Here is a 19,722-nt window from a genome sequence, read left to right as displayed (position 1 = left end):
GGCAGGTTGATCCTCTATATTTCTCTCCCTCTCCCTCCCTTTTTCTCTTATTTAACTGCACCCTCTCCCCTCCCCAGCATGTTAACACTCTCATTCCACTGCACTCCATCTTCTCCACACACACACACACACACACACACACACACACACACTTAACCGCACACTCTGACAGCAGCCCTGAGAGGTATGTAGTCATTCCACCCATCCACCCATCCATCCACCCATCCATCCATCCAGTCTCAGCTGAAGTAAAGGGACATTGAGGGGCTGTGCACTGGCCCGTGGTCTCCACCTAGGAGGTTTCCCAAGAAACACGCAGCTCTAAGGCAGTGAACAGAACACTTCACAGCAGCTCAATAATAAAACCCTTTCACTCCTCGGCTCTGCTCCTTTCCCCTCCGGATGAGCCGCAAACTCCAGCCATCATTTCCTCGTATTTCCTCCAAAACTGGCCCCCGGATCTTCCAGCGCTCTCTCAAACAGGAAAATGCCTTCTGACAGAAAATTCAGCACATATTGGTACTCATTTCAAGGGATCAGTTGGGTTTTCGAGACGTGAATCTAATTTATCACGGCCTCAGAGTCCTTGCAGTCCATCCAAAAGGCACTCGCGCTGGAGTTTTGGTAATGAAATTAGAAGTAATGGCATTTGAATGATGATGAAGTGATGTTATTAGCAGCAGAATTCATAAGCATCTAGTCGGAATTTGTCAGCAACGCCATTGCAAATCAATGAGGCTGAGGACCATCCTTTGAAACATCATATTTATGTCCTACTATTGAGTAAATTATGTGTCAAATGTGCCAGATTGACTAAGGATCGGACTGAGAAATGGTAGCAATGCTGACAAGAGCTTGTTGAATGGACTGCGAGGGTTTGTGATAATGGGATTAGGGGATAAGGGGATAATGTTGTTGAAAATAAAAACAGACAAGAGAACGTTAGCGATGGCGGAGCCCGTTCTGAAACAGGAGGACAGAGCTAAAGTGAACGCTACTCACCAGAAAGCGGAGCGAGGCTTGCTTACTTCCCTCCGGACACTGCTAATTGTTTCCCTGTCTGACGCTGACACAACGCACGGTGCGGATAAAGCTGAGACATGTTCAACAGAGCAAGCGTCCCAAAATGCACTGCGTCCAAAAACACTGCGCATAGTTTGGCAGACGCACGCCTGCTGAGACCAAACCATTGAAAATAACTGAAAAAAAAAAAAAGGCAAAGGCACATTCAAAACAGCGCTCTGGCTGCCTAATGAGACATTTTGATCAGATTCCACACAACATGCCTGATATGTTTTATTATTGCTGCTATTGTTATTGTTGGCTAGGTTTTGTGTCTTGTGGTCTACAAGCTGTTTCAGAGGCTTTTCCACCCTGACAGGAACGCAACTCTGGGGGAAACACTGAATACTTTTACATGAAAAGGGTCAGATTCAAAAATACTGAATCTCGGCACCAAATATCGGCTTCAGTCCAAAAATATCAGTATCAGTATCGGCCTTAAAGACCCACATCGGTCGAAGCCACATGCTCTCCCAGTATGTGAGCCTTGCTGTTGACTTGACCTGAGGGGTTACACCACTACTGCTGCCCTCCACGGCCTGCACACACACTCACGTGCTGCATACACACACACACACACATACACAACACACACACATGCATACATGCACACACAGACGGAGGTGATTTGCGGCCGCGGCAGAGGCCTCGTGGTACCACACACTGACTTAGCTGCGAGGGGCTTCACCTCCGCCTGAGAGAGTGAAGGATGGAACGCATGAGAATGTGAAAGGAGGGAAATGCAATATGGTGCAGTTTAAATGGAAAAAGAAAATTGCAATTCAACACCTTTTAAAGGTTTTCGGGTTTGTCTCTGTAGGTCGCTGTGTGTATGAATGTATGTATAAGCATTTTCAGTGTAGAGCAATGTTTTCGCAAGTGTTGCTTGTTGTTGTACAAAGAAAATGGCCAAAAAAATGTGTTTGTTGACCCTTGTTCCATTCCAAGTCCTTCATTTTGCAGGATCCACTTATAACTATGTATTGTCTGGTATTGTATTCCCAATACGACTTCAAATCTAATGACTTTCTACTGCTGTGGGCTGAATGCAGAGATTAGGGTGACATGTTTTACTATTATATCCTCATATTCAGATAATAAAAAAAAAATGACGTGTGCAGTTTAGTGTTCAGTGGTACCTGGCGGTGTTTTGATTATTACTCATGCACTGTTTCAATATTGCTTTCTTACCAGTCAATTTTCCGACAAATACAAAGAAGCAGAGAGGAGATATATTAAAACGATGGCTGGAAATACGACTGACGTTACTTTTCACCTCTGAAATTGCCTTAATAATGTCATTGGTGTATTTGTTGCATTTCTCCACATCCATGATAATATTATTAACATTACGAGTATTACTCCACGTCGTTCCATCGAGCTTGAGGCCCTTTATTGTGTCGAATTGTTTAAAATAGGAATGCTCTGTGCTTTCTCCTGCCCACTTCCAATTACGCTTTCACTTCAAAGCTCAGGCATCATTTGATTTTCTATGTTGTGTTTAGAACATACGCTCGAGCACATTGAGTTTGTCATTTAAATTAGTGTTATCATCGGTTAGAAATATTTTAAGAGCGGAGTGGTGTGCAGAGGTGTCTGAATGGCGTCATCACATGAATATACAGAGTGCGTTTTTTTTTGCCACAGACTGTCTGCAGATGTCACAATAAGCTAAACAGCGGAGTTGAGACGTTGCGACAGGTTTCACGGTGAGTCCAGGAGTTTTGTCAGGATGCGTCAGAGGGATATGACACAAAATCATCTGGATTATGAAGTGTGAAAGGTGTCAAAACCCCAGAAAGTTTATGGACTGTACTTATACCGGCTATACCGATATATCTGCTTGACGATATTGGCCTTTTATTAAATATCAGATTCCCGTCAGCGTCAACCACCTCGTCGTTCCTCCCTGATCACAGCTACAGTCCGTAAAACATGAAATGTATTTATTTATTTTCACATTTAATTATTCATTTAATTCTTAGATTATGGCTTTTGTAAATTCTTCATAATGTATTCCAGAGTTTCCTCTACCATTGAATAGGTGATGTGGGTCAACCTGCCTTAAAGAGCTGCTAACACCAGAATTTGATTAGTCTGGGTTTCAATGGAGAGTTTTAGTGTCCCACGATGGTCTAAATGCTGTTTCAGAGGCTTTTCCACCCTGAGAAGAATACCATGATTCTGGGGGGACACACTGAATACTTGTCATTTCTTGGATTTTTTGGCACCACATGGCAAGATAATGAGGTAATGCTTCATGTGGGCCAACCATTTCCTAATAATTTCCTAGATGTCCTGGAATGAACCATGACATTAAGTATGTACTAATTCTAAGGAAAATAGAGGAAGAGTTCAGTGGTGGACTTCCTCTAATTTCACATTGTCATTTTTCTGAGAATGCCGAATCATTTATCAGTGTGTGTTCACTAACAAAACGGACATTTTGCCTCGTATAGCATGAAGAATACTTTTGGAACGTCTCTTTAGTTTGTAGATAGTGAGGATAAACATCATCTTTGAAAAGTGAAAAATGTTTGGAGGAAGACCTGTGTTTTGACAGAAGGGAGAGTGATAGCAGGACACAAACCCTCACAGGACAAAAGAGAGCAAGAACAACGGCCGTGAGAGACGCATACGATATTATGCAGATGACTGTTTGCTTTATTCACCAATGGCCTGACGTTTGTTCCCGCGGCCTGACAGCTGCCATGAAAACAGCAGTCACACTCATTACAGAACCTAATAATTTCATCATATTGCGCCCGATCAATAGCCATAGGATTTAAGTAGATTGGTGCACTGCATTTTTCTCTCTGCGAAAGAGCAGTGACTGTATTCACCTCAGTAGCAGCATCACCTGGCCTGAATGTGTTTTCTGTAGAGTCGTAGCAAAACCAGGGAAACCATGCTGGAGCTCATAATCCAGTCAGAACTGCCTTTCCCAGTCCGATATGACACAGTCGGTTGTTTTTAATCACCCCACCTCTCTCTTCCTCATAGCTCACTCTGTCTTTTTTGTCATTTGTTGAAAAAAAGATATATAATCCAGGTTAATATGCAGCAAGAATGAGGATGAATGAGGCTCGGTCTCCGTCGGACAATGAGGAATATTCATTTGCTCTAATCGTTTGCCAATAGGTAAGTGCTTCAGAAGCTATAGGGCTCCCCGGTCAACATTCAGCCAAAGCTCCTTTTCTTCGTTAAGAGGCCCCCGTAGGGCTGAAGCTCAATTTAATTGGATGGGTTCTTTTTTTCCCTCCAGGTTTTGAGAATGATTATCCATTAGAGGGAGTGTAAATCCTCTTATGCTGCAGAGGGAGTTCAGGAAGAACAGCGTGCCAGAGACAGGAGGACGGAGGATTTCACTGCTGATGGGATCTCTGCCCTGTGGCATCGCCTTAGGGAGCAGTGAGGAATGGGTGGCCAACAGGAGGAGTGGTCCAGGCTCGCCGGTGCTCAACAGGCTCCTCCTGAGGCCAAAATGACATAACAGTAACTAATAACTCCACCTACTTTACCGCATAAACTAAAAGAGATCATTATGCCTGCATGTTTACTGGAAACAACTGGAGTGGATTGGAATTTATGGGAAATCCTACTGGCTTTTGAGGACAAAGATAATTGGTGACCCAAAGCAAAATGCTAATATGAAACAAATGAACTTGCAAAATTAGGGATCGACCAATATGGGCTTTGGAAGGCAGATGCCGATATTTTTGGAGTGAAGCTATGACATTTTGTGATGATTTTCATGATCTTTTAGTTTGACCATTCTCATAATCATCATCAATCATAACCACAATAAAAATCATGCATACTTGTATGTAATCTGATCAAAATGTCTCATTAGGATCAGTTCAGGTTCAGGTCTTCCCATAGACAACCTGTGTAGTATCTTTCAATCAACCTACCTCCCAATGCCAATTCTACAATAAATATGTAATCAATCAAACTGCATCATAGCCATCATATCAGAGGTGGACGACACTGACTGGCCCAGATCTGAGTTTTAATAAAAGACCAATATCTGTCTGATATATCAGTCCAGACCTCAGCTAAACTACCAATGTTCCTTCATAAATAAGTCATCATTCAAACAAATCCACACACCTTTACAAACTCCTTTACTTGTGACAGCTGACTGTACACGTGGAACAGGCGACGCACATACACACTTATGTGAAAGCACTTGCTCGCAGCTGTCTTGTGCCAACCGTCAAGGCCAATATACACAGATCTATCCCATCATCCGCCAACACAGCATATGTTTGATATCAGCCGGTGAGTTTTAATACTGAAAGCATATGGGCTAAATTACTAGAATATCTCAGCTGTTTTTCCTCACTGCTTTGGCGTATATTCCTCTCCCTGGCATACACCTCTGTGTGTGTGTGTGTGTGTGTGTGTGTGTGTGTGTGAGGCCTAGCCATAGAAGTAGCCTCTGAAGAATCTCTTGAGTCCTAGACCCACCACATCATTGAGGGCTTCATTCAGATCTGTAATTATAGAGCCAGTGTTTTTAACTAGGTACTTTATATAGCTGGGATATTAAGCTCTTTTTTGAAGTGTGTGAGCTGTGCTGTGTGTGTGCGTGTGTGTATGCGTGAGCGTGTGTGTGTAAGTCTAAAAATACCTGACTTGCCCACAGTCATCACAATGACATCATACTTGTTACCTCTAATGTATTAAGGGCTGGTGGTGGCACAGACACACTGACAACAGGGAGGAGTCACCAGGTTTTCTGCAACAACAACCAGGAGCAATGATGTGGATGACACACACACACACACACACACACTCACACGACTGCAGAGTGCGTGCTGGGCTAACCGGGAGCTTGTTTTCCATCAGTTTTGGCGCTGCGTGTTTTTATTGCTCACCAAGGGGTACTGCCAATGTGACGGCGAATTAAAAGAAGGCAGAATGTTTAACACGAGTGCGTCAAAGTGATTCTCCTCCGCGCTAATGGCAAATAAACGCCTGCCTTCCCACACAAACGCGCGGCAACCAAACACAGAGAATTATCTCCAACAGCAGGGCCTCAGCCTTTTCCGTAACGGAGAAAAACACAAGGATGCTTTCTGAGCTTGTAAATAGCAAATTATTACCATTAGAGGGAGATTTGGGATTCTCTTATGGCCCATTAAGCCTCCATGCATAATTGATCCGGCGGCTGGTTTGGAGAGCTTGTCGGTGATGGTGATTGGTTCAAAGGATACAAATTAAGTGGCCTTATGAAGGAAATGGAGCTCACATGCAAGTGGTGAGGCTCCATAGAGATGGCCCAGAGCGGGACTTAAGAGCCCATCTGCATGATCGCAGACAAATTAAAGCCTTCCCATCCAGAATTCAGAACCGAGCAGCAGCATCGGGTGGGAACATGTTGCTCAGTAATGCATTACAGGACTATTATTGCTTTTCCCAGTAATGAGTAGTGTAGCAAATTACTCTTTTCATTTCAGTAACGATATTACTCCTCAAAAAATAAGGCGTCAGTTGTGTTAGAAATGGTAGAAAAGATTACTTTTATATACTATATTTTAACACTGTTTGGTTTCTGTCATCACTCATATCCTGATTTCCACAGTTTGAAAGATTAGAGAGGATGCAATGGAAAAGTATTGCAAGATAAGCAGTAGTGTAACAAATCACTGCTCTAGGGAGTAAAAATAAAGTGATTTTATTGCTTTTGGCAATGTGCAATGTGTTTCGTCTTGGCGAACCCAACACTGCTGCTCACTACCCACGAATGTTGGCTAATTTACAGTAATCCGGGCCAATCCATCATCATCATCATCATCATCATCATCATCATCATCATCATCATCATCTTGGTCCTCTGAGGTATGAGTCCTGCAGGATGAGGATCAGAGGAAGCGGTGTGATTGTTGGACGAGCATCCGGTCCAGTTCAGCTCAGATCAGTTGAGTTCAGCACAGTGGATCCTCCTGTCTGGTGCTGTGTGAAGATCACCTTGCCTCTGGCTGAGAAAGATAAACTCAAAGGCAGCCAAGCCTCTCCCTGGTAACAATCTGTGTTTCTCAACATGTGGTAAGGAAGAGCCCCAGACAGACAGAGAGATAAGCGAACAACAGAGAGGGAAAGTGAGATGGTGGCCAGAGGTGAGAACTGTGCCAACTGATAATGTCATAAAATGTCCCTCCAAATAAGTCAAAAACGTAATAAAAGCTGATACTGTATTATTTTTTTTCCTGATAATGTAAATAAATTCTTACATTCACAGGCAGTTGTTACATAAGTGGTGTCACTTAAATGTAATAAAATGTCCCTCCAAACCAGTGTAATGTAATAATACTATATTACGAGAGCAGTATTTTTTCCTGATAATATAATATACATTACTGCCTGTAACACCGCATTATGTAATAACACCGCATTATGTAATAACTCGACAAAATGTAATACATTTTCACTTCATTATGTAATAACACCCGCATTTTGTAATAATCTGCCGCATTTTGTAATGCACAGCCTGAACGCAATATGTAATAAATCTCCCCGCATTTTGTAATAAATTATTACATATTGCGGTGGTTATTTGTCATACACAGTGGCAATTCAAGGTGCTTTACAAAGATTAAAAGATTTATAAGAACAATGAATAAATAAATAGTGGTGTAGATAAAAACAAGATTTAAAATAAGTTTAACATTTTTTAAAGAACTCAAATAACTCCACTTAACTAAAAACATCCATGAACAGTGTGGTTTTGAGTCCTGATCAATCAATCAATCAATCAAGTTTTTATTTGTCACGTGTAATCATTCAGGTACAATCACAGTGAAATGTAATCCCGTCAGTTCTGATTCAAAAGTTTTGAGGAGTAGGTTACTTTTAAGATGGACAGGGAGTCTGTTTCAGAGATGTGCAGCTTAGTGACTAAAGGTTGCTTCACCAAGTTCAGCCCTGGCACTGCACTACTAGCAGCCCACTCCCACCTGACCTGAGAGGCCTGGCAGGAGTGTACTCCCTAAACATGTCTGTAATGTATTTGGTCCAGATCAGAGTCAACTATAACTCCGGTCTAATTTAATATTTGGGAAGTTTAATTTAGCTTAATTGTTAAAAATATACCATGTGTACAGATGAAGGCATCCATTTTGGTTGGTTATTACATAATGCACTGTATTATTACATTTTCATCATAAAAAAAGTGCAACTCCCGCATTTTGTATAATAACCACCGCAATATGTAATAATTTATTACAAAATGCGGGGAGATTTATTACATATTGCGTTCAGGCTGTGTATTACAAAATGCGGCAGATTATTACAAAATGCGGGTGTTATTACATAATGAAGTGAAAATGTATTACATTTTATCGAGTTATTACATAATGCGGTGTTATTACATAATGAAGTGAAAATTTATTACATTTTGTCGAGTTATTACATAATGCGGTGTTGTTACATAATGCGTTGTTACACTGCCTTAACAATTGCAATTATTAGCCTACAGGATAAGGGGTGTAACTTATTATTACATATCAGACTGAAGATGTTATTGCATCATCTGACAATGTATTACAATAACAGTTTTTATTACATTTTGGACTCATTTAAAGGGATATTACATTTTGACATTAGTAGGAGGCTAAGGAATGACAAAGCGAAATAGAGGGCTTTCAGGTGATGTAACACCCTCTGGCGGCCATATTGGGCAAAAACAGCTGAGAAGAGCTGACTGAATTTCTAAACGTACGACTCAGCTGTCTCAACAGTCTGGAATAGACTTTGTTAATTCCTGTGCTGTTTCTGACTGATCACTTTGTCAGTGATACACCTGATTGATTTTATGATTAGATAATGTCAGCTTGTTAGCTAGCTAGCCATCTGATCAGCTTTCACTGTCTCGTAAACACATTTGATTGCCCAGTAGCTAATATTAAGTGGCCAGTAGCTATTAGTGGCTTGTAGTGACTTGTTAACATTAGCATTAGTGCCTTTACCTGCTGGCTAGTTAGCTAGCTAACAGTTTGTTCAGGTTAACTGAGCTGACTCTTCTCAAGCTACAACTCACAGTGTTTTGGAGTAGAGACTACAGCTAAAGACAAGACAGTTTACTGTGTCACACTAACCTACATTTGGAAACAAATCCACCTTATCACGCTATTCACTTTTACAAATGGATCTACAGCCACACCACAACAATCATTTTCAGGTATCTCTCTTTTTCTAGCCTGGTTGTTATAAATTTAGGCATTAGGATTAGGCTACTTGTGCAAAGCTAATTCGTAAGGCCCAAAAATTATTTGTGATCCTTCTCACCCTCCAAACTCACTTTTCGCCCCTCTTTCTTCGCAGAAATGCTTCAGAGCAATAAAAATGAAATTGCTTTCTCAGGAGCACCCATCCCGCGGCTGTATGCATGAACACAGACCTTAAACCTGCTTTTAATCATGTACATGATGCTGCTCATATTATTATACTGTGAATCTGTATATCTTCCACTTTCTATCATATACTGTATATTATCATGCTGTGCACCTGTAGACCTTCACACTTTTAATATGTTTCACTAGCATTTCATCGTACGGTTTTTAATGAATTCTTGTGTTATTGTCGTTGTTGTCCTTGTGATGTTGTCATGGTCTGTTGGTATGCTTGGACTCTAAATGATGGGTAGTATCAAGAAGCATAATAACCTTTGGTTGTCATGGCAATAAAGTTCTCTTAAAGTCGAGATGAAATGAAAAATGCCTTTTTAACCCTTTTAGATCACATCCCCAGTCATATTGTGCACCTATTTAACAATATATGCCAAAAAAAATACAAAAAATCAATTTCTTTGTATTCTTATATCAAAATTCAATCATGTTTTCTTCCTGTAAAACAAAATATGCCGTGTGCTTACGTAAGCATGCCCATAACCAATTTCAACCAATAATATCATGACATCCACCCATCAATCAATCTTCAACTTTTAGCGCAGAGAGCTAAGATTCATTAGTTAGCTAGCTAGCAACAGCATGGTACTTCGGTGTGTCTTCGGGTGTTATGACACGGCCACTTTTCAACGTTCAAATCAAATTCCTCCCAACGTTATGTCCCGCCTGTCTTTCCTGTTTCACTCGGAAATACGTCACGATACGGAAATTAGATACTCTCAAAATGCCGTTTCTTCTCGACTTTAATGGATCTGCAGCCACACCACCACAATCTGTTTAAGGTATCTCCATCTTTCTAACCCGGCTGTTATATATTTAGACATTATTTGTGCACAGCTATCTGCAATAGACCTCCATGATGGCGCCAGACAGGGTTGCTAGGAGATTTGTGACGCACCTGCAAAGCCTTTATACCTTATTATTATTATTGGAAGCTATGGACATAAACACTCTGTCGCCCTCCTTCTCTCTGTCTCTCTCTCTCTCTCTCTCCCTCTCTCTCTCTCTCTCTCCCTCTCTCGGCCTCGGCTACATGTCTAAATCGGAGGATCTAATGTGTTAATACACACCTACTCTGTTCTCTGTTCTCACACACAACAACAGGATTACAGCCAGCTGCTGCTGCAACAAACACAGCTCTCACACACACACACACACTCACAGAGACACGTCGACAAAGGCGTGCATGCACACACAGTCATTGAAACCATCGATTTGACATTAGAATGAATTATGAGCTGGAGAGGTAGAGGCCTCCATTTGATAGCGTCATTTTATTGACAAAAACCTTTTACAGAGCAGAGGAGGCAGGAACTCGACATTGAGCTGGCCATTATCCTATAGCTGTCTATTGGCTTTTGAATGGGAACATATCTACATCAGACAAATAGAAGATAATTGGAATCTAACAGGGAGACCTGAAAGGAAAATCGTAAGCCGTCTTCCCTCAGCGGATTATTGTCAAACGTTGAAGCCATCATCCGCGTCGCTATCGACAAATGCTAATGCCTTCAAACAAGTATGGTGGCGCTCGCCGCAGACCCATTTCAGGCATGAGTGCTTATGAAAATGTCTGTATCTGTCTACATGTATTTCAGGGCAACGCTTCAAAGCGATGTCTCAACAATAATCCCTCTCTTGATTGAAGCCTTGCCCACGTCGAGTGAGACACAGCTCCCAATTCAAAGGGAAAGTAACTTTACAGAGAACAGCATCCTCTCACTTTGTCTCCTCGTGGCCCGTCTATATTCATGCCCACGCTGTTGTCTTTTCTACTGCAATCTGAACAGACCTCTGCCTGTCATCTCCCTCACCCTAGGTGGGCAATATTGCAGAATCACACTCACATAAACACACACACTGCCAAGGCACCAAGGTAGCAGCGAGGAAGATGAAACATATTTCAACGTCTTACAGAAAAGAAAGATCACAACATTACAGCAACATAATGGTCCCGACACGGCACAGACACACATCAGTAGAGTTCGACCGGTATGTGTTGCTAAAATTTGAGCATTTTCATGGCAAAAACATAAGAAAATGGCAAGTATTCAGTGATTGCCCCCCAAATTGTATTCATGTCAGGGTGGAAAAGCCTCTGAAACAGCATTTAGACCATCGTGGGACACTAAAACTCTCCATTGAAACCCAGACTAATGAAACTAATGATTAGGAGCTCATAAGGCAGGGTGACCCACCGCATCTATTTAACCCCTTGAACCCACATTTTATCCTTAAGTACTTCCAAAGTTAGACTTTTTTTCCAAACTGTACGACAATGTCACATTCACATTCTGTATCTGCTTGTTTCAACACTTCATTGAAGCTACAGCTGCATAGATTGAGTGAAATATTCAAACCAAAGATGCCATTTTTTATGGCTGCACCATTACAAGAAATGGAAAAACTCTAGATGCCTTGTGCATCGTTTTATACACATTTCCCTGTAATTCCGCCTGACATATTTGGTATCTTCGGAAACACTGGGATCTTGACTAGAATTTAAAGTGAGTTCTGTAGGTTTGAACAAAGCTCGGCTGTGCGTTTGTAATGATGGACCCACCGGTGGGACCGGCAGGGTTGAAGAGGTTTTTAATGGAGGGAATCTCTGGGATACATTACTGCCTTTAAATAAATGTCTTAAAAATAAAGTTTGCTGCAAGTTCTCCAGACTGTTTTTTCTGTAGCTGTGGTCAGGGAGGAACCTCTGTCATATCAGAGGTGGATAACAATATCCGATATTTAATAAAAGGCCAATATCAAACAGAATTTTTTTTTCTTGTCAGGGTGGAAACAGCATTTAGACACTAAAACTCTCCATTGAAAGCCAGACTAATGAAAAAGTTTTAGGTGGGTTAGCAGCTCCTTAAGGCAGGGTGAGGCAGGTTTCTTTACAGACTGAAGCTGCTGACTAAAATCATATCCTCACCTCCATCATATGGGAGGTGGACGACATTAAGTGACAGCACACACACACACACACACACACACAGAACAGAGACACTAGTATCCGGTGATGTGGAGAACATAAGGTCAGTGCAGCTGCAGGGGGGGATATTTCGGTCCGCTTTTTGCGTTAGTGTTAAATAATGGATAGGGGCTGCGATGAAAAACGACTCGCGCCGCAAGCATCTTCACAATCGCCTCGACGTGACTCCGCACCGCCGGCTGAGAACAGATAAAGAGATTTAATCAATTCTCGGTGTGCTTTTTTTTTTCCACGCCTCGCAAAATTAATTCAGAACACGGCGACTGAAATCTGCGGTTGCTGCTGCTGAATATATGAGGCGGGAGGTAGACGGAGGAGAGGAGCGCTAGCCTTGCCCAGCTGAAACTGATGGACAGGACTGGGGTTAGCCTGATATATGAGGCTGATATTGATTTGTCTTTTATTAAATATCAGATATCAGCCAGTCAGTGTTGTCCACCTCTGATATGACAGAGGTTTCTCTCTGATCACTACAGAAAAACAGGTCTGGAAAACCCGACATGACATTTAATTTCTTTGAAGAGGTGGGTCACTCCTGGGAAGAATTCAGGAAAAATTCCACCCTCAGATCCTCTTACACTGTTATATATCATCAATCTGCGATGTCCAATGCATTACTTTTTTGATGTACCCACGTTCCCTTAAAAAAAACTTCTGAGACTTTTCCGCCCTGGCAAGAATAAAATTCCGGAGGAAACACTGAATACTTGAACTTTCTTGGATTTCTGATCAGAGATACTGAATCCCGACACGAAATATCGGCAGCTGCGACCCGAACGTATCGGCATCGGCCTTGAAAAGCGCATCGGTCGAGGCCCCAGACAGGACAATATGTCAGAGGCTCTGACAGCAGCCAGCGGAGAAGATTGACACCCAGCAGAGGGATGAAAGGCGAAGTCCATCAACACCGAACCCTCCGAGATCCACGTTTCATTCAGCGCGCACCCACGGCCTGTGTGGACAAACTATCACCACGCAACACGTCTAAACACTGCATGTTAATGGATGAATATTAAAAGGTAAACCGGGAGTGATCCAGTGAACTCCAGTGTGTGTGTGTGTGTGTGTGTGTGTGTGTGTGAGCTGTAATGAGGCGGAGGATCATGCGACTGACAGAGTCATCTCTCTTGGCCCTAAAAATAATCCCTACGGACGGACTACAGGTCTGACAGCAGCCCTGCACCAGCCATCACACCGACAGAGAGAGACAGGAATAACAAAAATATAGGAGAGAAAAAAAAGAGATGAAATGTGTAGAATGCAGAAATGTCACTCGACTTGTGTCTTCTGTTTGTTCTCTAATGAAAAGAAAAGGAATAAATTGACGATGCTGCAGCAGATCTCACCCACTGAGCTGCTGCTGGTACCCAACTGAGTGTCATCTAGACGTGACTGCGACTGGAATAGTTATTCAGCCTACAATCAGATCATGAAAGATTTTGCATTTTCTGCTCTAAACACGCGGAGTCTGGTGGGTCTTTACCGGGAAAAATCCTCTGGAGCCCGGGAAGTGATGCGGTTTACGTTTCCGGTTTGTTTGGAATAAACAGAAGAACTATTAGATCCGATAATATGTAGATATCCTTATGTTACCTCTATGTCTCTCACTCTGCATCTCTCTCTCTCTCTGACACACACACACACACACACTTGGGGTGTTATTAATGTTAACCTGAGCGATGTTCCCTGCTGTAATGTATGTACTGCAAATGTTCCCTTGTCATAGGCAATCTCACTGTGGTTGCAGGCAAAACCACTGCTCTCACTTTCACCTCGATTATTCACATCACCTCCATCACCAAAAGCAGGCACACACATAAGCACACACACACAAACACACACACACACTCCTTAGAGTCCTTCCATATGTGGATAATGAGGCTTGCCTGTCCAAACAGATATCTTGGCACATTGAAGAGAAGGCTTGATAAACAAGCAGGACTTCCAAGTACATTCTGTCTGTGTCGGTGTGTGTGTGTGTGTGTGTCTGTGTGCGCTCACATGCATATGTGCGCATGCTAAGCCACCATTAATATGGGGTCAGTGCAGCGGTATCATGTTGAGATCTGCCGTTTCCAGAGCACAGACATGCTCCTTTATCTCTGTCGACAGCTACGTGCCAGCTCTGATTCTGCTTAAAAACTGCTAATCACTGCTGATGCATTCTTGGCCTGTTGCATAAAAGGCCGTGCAGCAGCTTCAAACACATCAAGCTACAAAACACCATCCAACAACGCTCCCTATAGGAGCCCGATCTGTGTGATTGTGGATGAGAAGGCTTTAATGAGAAGATTTCCAGCCGTATGTACACATATCCGAGGATCGCTCTTACTGGAATATGAATTGTAAACACTTTGTCTGCTTGATAATTCCACATGGCGTTGCAGAAAAACTCACTGCAGTCAGTGATGTAGTGGGAAATAGGAAACCACAAGCACTGATATGAACATGAAATATATTTTCAGAAATCTATTTCCATTGATGTGTTTTCCCCCTTAAAAGACTCTATCCTCATATAACTCCTTACTTAAGCCAATTGAGCCAATTAAGTTTTTGGCTCACTAGCCAATGTGGCTAGTGGATTTCAATAGCCAAAATATGATCTTAAATATGATCAAAGGATTGCAGATAATGTGAAGTCATGCATTTCATCATCTTTTGTAATAATGATGAAGTTGATTGCAGAATATAACAATGCATTTTATTTGTATCAGTATATTAGTTGTATAACTCCAATCAACAGTTTTATATTGCCCAAGGTTGCTCATCCCAACAACAAAACAATTTGTTTTAGACTGCTGCACAGAGTACATCCACGGTGACGAACTGTTGATTTCTTGGTCGAACACCAACTAGTCATTTCTCATTAAACGATTTAGCGAAATGAGCAAAAATGTCTTAAAATGCAAATATCGTGCTCCGTGCACAGAAAGTGAGAGAAATCCATTTCCCCACTGCGAAAGGATTACCTGCAGGAGACACGACTACAGGCAGGAGTTTGGGTGTGGAGGTGGGGGTGGGGGTGGATACATTTACCTCCAACTCCAACAACCTGGGATCAATCCCCAACTCATGACAAGAACATGTTCTATTGTGAGTGAAGACTTTAGTTTCAGTGAAAGTTTTTCTTATTTAACCATGTCCAAAACCCTAACCCTTAACCAAAGTCCTTTTAGCTGCCTAAACTCAACCATTAGCAAACTTTTTCACATGACAAACACATGAAAATGCCGTGTCCAAGTCCTGCTATCGTCACATAATCCTTTCATGGCGGAGGAACGTAACCTTCACGTCATTCACGTCCGCAACATGTCATCTAGGCGTGAGCTCCTGTATTTCTGTCACAAAGATTTATAATCAGGCTGGAAAAGGTGGGTGAACTCTATTCCTGCAAATGAAGAAGTGTGTAAACAGAATTTCAGCGGGGTTTACCCTCCACTTCATCCCTCTCCTCAGTACTTTGATCTAAATTGGACCCTTGGGAGCCCGGCAAAACACGGTCTGGAGAACGCGGCTGCCACGTGTGTTTGTATTGCCGACTTTGCGTTCAGCCTCCTGCGTGAGCGTTGTGTTTTGGACAGACAGGTACAAGTGAACATCTGTCGGTACTCATCTGTCTGTCCTGTCTGTCGGTCCGGTCGAAGCCCAAAATAACACAGACTCGCCCTCGCACAAAGAGCAAAAATAACCTCTGTTGTCGCGCCAAGGCAATGCCTGGAATCAATGTGCACCCGGTTATCCAGCTAAGTCCCTCATCGCTGTTTTATTTCAATAATTGAGAACATTTGGGGGTTGGGTGGGGGGGGGTGAAGGCAGGGTGACCTGGCTTCTACTACGCAAGCAAGTACAGGCAGGAAAAACAACTGCCCTAAACAATTTCACAGCCCATTAAGTGGTTGATGGATAGGTCAAAAAAAAAAAGGACTACTAGTTTCTGTCTGGGCAACCTCTCCTACGAATACGGAGCTATTATTTTTCCAAAGCAGACCAGAGGAGAGAGCAAAGTATGCAGCATGCAGCCAGCGGGCCTGACTGGAGGGGAGGAAAAGAGAGACAGAGACAGATAGAGAGAGACAGCAAGCGAGAGAGAGAGAGAGAGAGGAGAGAGAGAGAGAGAGAGAGAGAATTTTTCCTCTTTCAATTGAGGCGAGAGAGCTGATGGTTTCCTGAAGTAAACTGTGGCCTTTGGCTGCCTGCCCAATCATCCACGGTGGCAGCTTTCTGCCAGTTCTTCCCTCTGACTCTACTTTGTGTGTGTGTGTGTGTGTGTGTGTGTGTGTACGTGGAGACTCCTGCAACACTCCCAGAGTTTCAAAACAGCGGCTGGAAAGTAGAGGCTTTTTGCTGCAAAGAGTTGCCTCCCTCACACTGCAGAAGGATTACCTTCAATAGACATAATTAACACTAGAAAGGCCAAACTGCAGTCAGTTGATGTTTTTCTATACATATAATTTTTTTTTTTTACTATTTTAGAATTCAAATAGTCAGCTTTCAAAATATCCCTCCATAACCACCCTTGCCCAGTTTCTATACAAACCACTGTTGTTAGATTCATAAAATCACACAAGAAAACACTTATAGTTATATTTCATACTATGATTGACAACTTGTAAAAGCTGTCATGAACTGGATATTTGTGTTATGGCAATAAGCGATTGAAAGCAGCAAAACAGGCATTTATTTATACGAAAATATCGCAGATTATTCCTTTAAAATCTAGATGGATGGAGCTCAACACTTATGGCAGCAGCTGATCTCAGACCAGCCAGACCAGCTCGGACACATTAGAGCAGCTGCACATCCGTAAGCAATGCAAGCCTATAATAAGAAAAGGAATCTCTCAATGTCTCACACATTCACACACACACAATTCGCCCCCCCAACACACACACACACACACACACCAGATCACGCAACAGCTTGTACATTTGCAAGTCAGCCTCAGATGAAAGGCGATGCCACTAACTCATCTTGTATATGCCTCGCTCGCTCCTCACACCTCAGGAGACATCGCTCTCTCTCTCTCTATTCTCTTTCTTTTCTCTTTCCTCATGTCTTCTTCTCCTTCTTCTTCTCGTTAGATGCCCCCCCCTCCTGTGATGAATATAATTTCTCTTCACAATCTCCTCCTGTCACTCAAAGCCTCTCTCAACTGGATAAATCCCAGATCCTCTACACCCTCCCTTTCCATCATCATCATCATCATCATCATCATCATCATCATCATCACCGCATTCCTGCTCTTCTTCACTCTCATTCCAGCCAAGATCGTTTGTTTAACCTTTTTTATTAACCAGGCAGGTCGCTTTGACACAAACTGTTGTCTACAAGGAATGTCTGGCATCCTCCTCCTCTTCCACCTCCTCTTCATCATCATCATCACCACACTACCCCATCAATCTCCTGTTCCTACTCCTCCTTACAGTCCCATCTCCCTCCTCATCATCATGCTATCCCCTCTGGAGGACACAGAAGGCGATGTGGGAGCAGAGAGCGGCAGCAGTCAGACTCCGTTTGCTCTATAAACCCACTAAACCCTAGAAGCCATCATCATTTCATCAGTCAAAGCTCAAATTCTATTTTTTCCCCCCCACACACACACAAACCCAGATCCTGTTTTCATTTGAGCATGCAGTCCATTCAAGCATCACCAGACAGCTACGGCTGAAATATTGACTGCTGTCAGCTGCTATCATTGGATTAACTCCATTGCAATTGAAGGAAAAACACTTAATTTGAAGTGGTGTTTATGAGGGATTATAAACAGACTGTGAGTGAATGATAATTATTATAATCAGAGCATCATATAATAGATAGGAATACTTTATAGGGTGACTGTATAGTTAACTATATAGTATTAGACTAAATGTCATTTTCAGATGTCTGTCTGATGATTACGTTGTGAGAAAAGTTTCCCTCTGCTTCTAATGGGCTTCTAAGTTGCTTGTAAAGCACCACAACGCGCTTCAAGTGCAACTTAAATGAATATTCATACGCACTTGACACATGTAAATGTGATATGTAAAATGAATATGCACTTATACAAAGCAATTCTAAACATGACTAATGCACAGCCAGTACATAAAAAGGAGAAAATGGTGCACTAACCTGTTGGAAGGAGGCTGGGAGAGCTGAGAGACACTTGACTCGGTTTCCTCTGGAGCCGCAAAGCAGCGCGGGTCTGGCGCTCCGGGGTGCGCACTATCCGCATACTGGAGGAGAAGGGAACTCTACAGAAGCCCGCTTTAATCCCGGTGATGTAGTGGTGAATAAAACGCTGGGTAAACCTCCAGTCAAACAGCCACCGGTATAAACACAATCAATTAATACATTTCTGTGTTTTTTCCCTCATATCCTCATATAACTTGCATCAGTTTACTATCAAAAGTCAGCCTACAAATGGGGCTAAACTCTGTTCCTGCACTTAGAAAGGTGGGGAAAGTGAGTTTTGGTGGCTTTACCCTCCACTACACCCCTGAGGTTAAGCCATACCGGAATAATGTGATGTTATTGCTACTCTCACCGTAGCAGCACCCCACTGGAGACTGCGCGCTTCGAGCGATGACACCCCGGTAGCGGTGTTTTCTAAATCACATTCATTTTTGCATTTCAATTTAAGCTGCGTGTACGCGGCGCGACCTCGGAGCGTGACTTCACCTCCGCGAGAAATGCGTGTGGAAGGAAAGTCAAGGGGAATTTAAAAAAAGGATGTGGGGCTGGAAACGGACCGGTGCTCTAAGCGCGTACTAACCGGTGGTCTACTTACCTTAACGGCGTGGCAGTCAGTGTGTGTGCATGTGTGTGTGTCCACCGCACCCACGCAGTGAAGTGACAAGATCTATACGGACTGCAACCCTTCACCACAGTACGCGCGCAATGACAACACTTAGAGACTGTGGGGTTTGTCCTTTTCCAAATCCACGGTACCCACGCAGAGACCGCGCGTTCACCGACACGGAGCCGTTCCAGCCCACCTGTGGCTCGGCGGCGGCCACATTACGCACGGAGCGGAGAGACACCGCACCACTGGGGATGCAACATAACGTACCTTCAGAATGCCCCCACACCACACCACACCACCCCCAAAAAACACACAAAAAAGTGTCCACGGAGACGTACCGACCTGTAGCATATAACCCGTGTCTCGCCTCGGAGCCTCTTTAGACGTGCAGGTCGGAGCGGAGCGGTGATGGAGCGGAGCGGGCGTTCATGTGTCAGCCGGTGTTGGAGCGCAGAGACGCGGCCATCTCCTCTCCGTGG

At 43.0% G+C, this 19,722-nt stretch overlaps 1 protein-coding gene across 1 annotated transcript in view; it reads right to left on the bottom strand.

Moving 5' to 3' along the window:
• Positions 1-19,722, bottom strand: part of cemip (cell migration inducing hyaluronidase 1) — a 128,780-nt gene extending 109,058 nt beyond the window's left edge. Inside the window, exon 1 of the mRNA XM_071920845.2 lies at positions 19,586-19,722. The gene's annotated coding sequence lies outside the window, so the exon portion shown is untranslated. The remainder of the gene's footprint in view (positions 1-19,585) is intronic.

The sequence above is a fragment of the Centroberyx gerrardi genome, chromosome 1 (genome assembly GCF_048128805.1).
Source record: "Centroberyx gerrardi isolate f3 chromosome 1, fCenGer3.hap1.cur.20231027, whole genome shotgun sequence".
In the NCBI taxonomy this organism is placed as follows: domain Eukaryota; kingdom Metazoa; phylum Chordata; class Actinopteri; order Beryciformes; family Berycidae; genus Centroberyx; species Centroberyx gerrardi.
The sequence above is the reverse complement of the archived record's forward strand: the minus strand, read 5'-3'. Positions and strand labels throughout refer to the sequence as shown.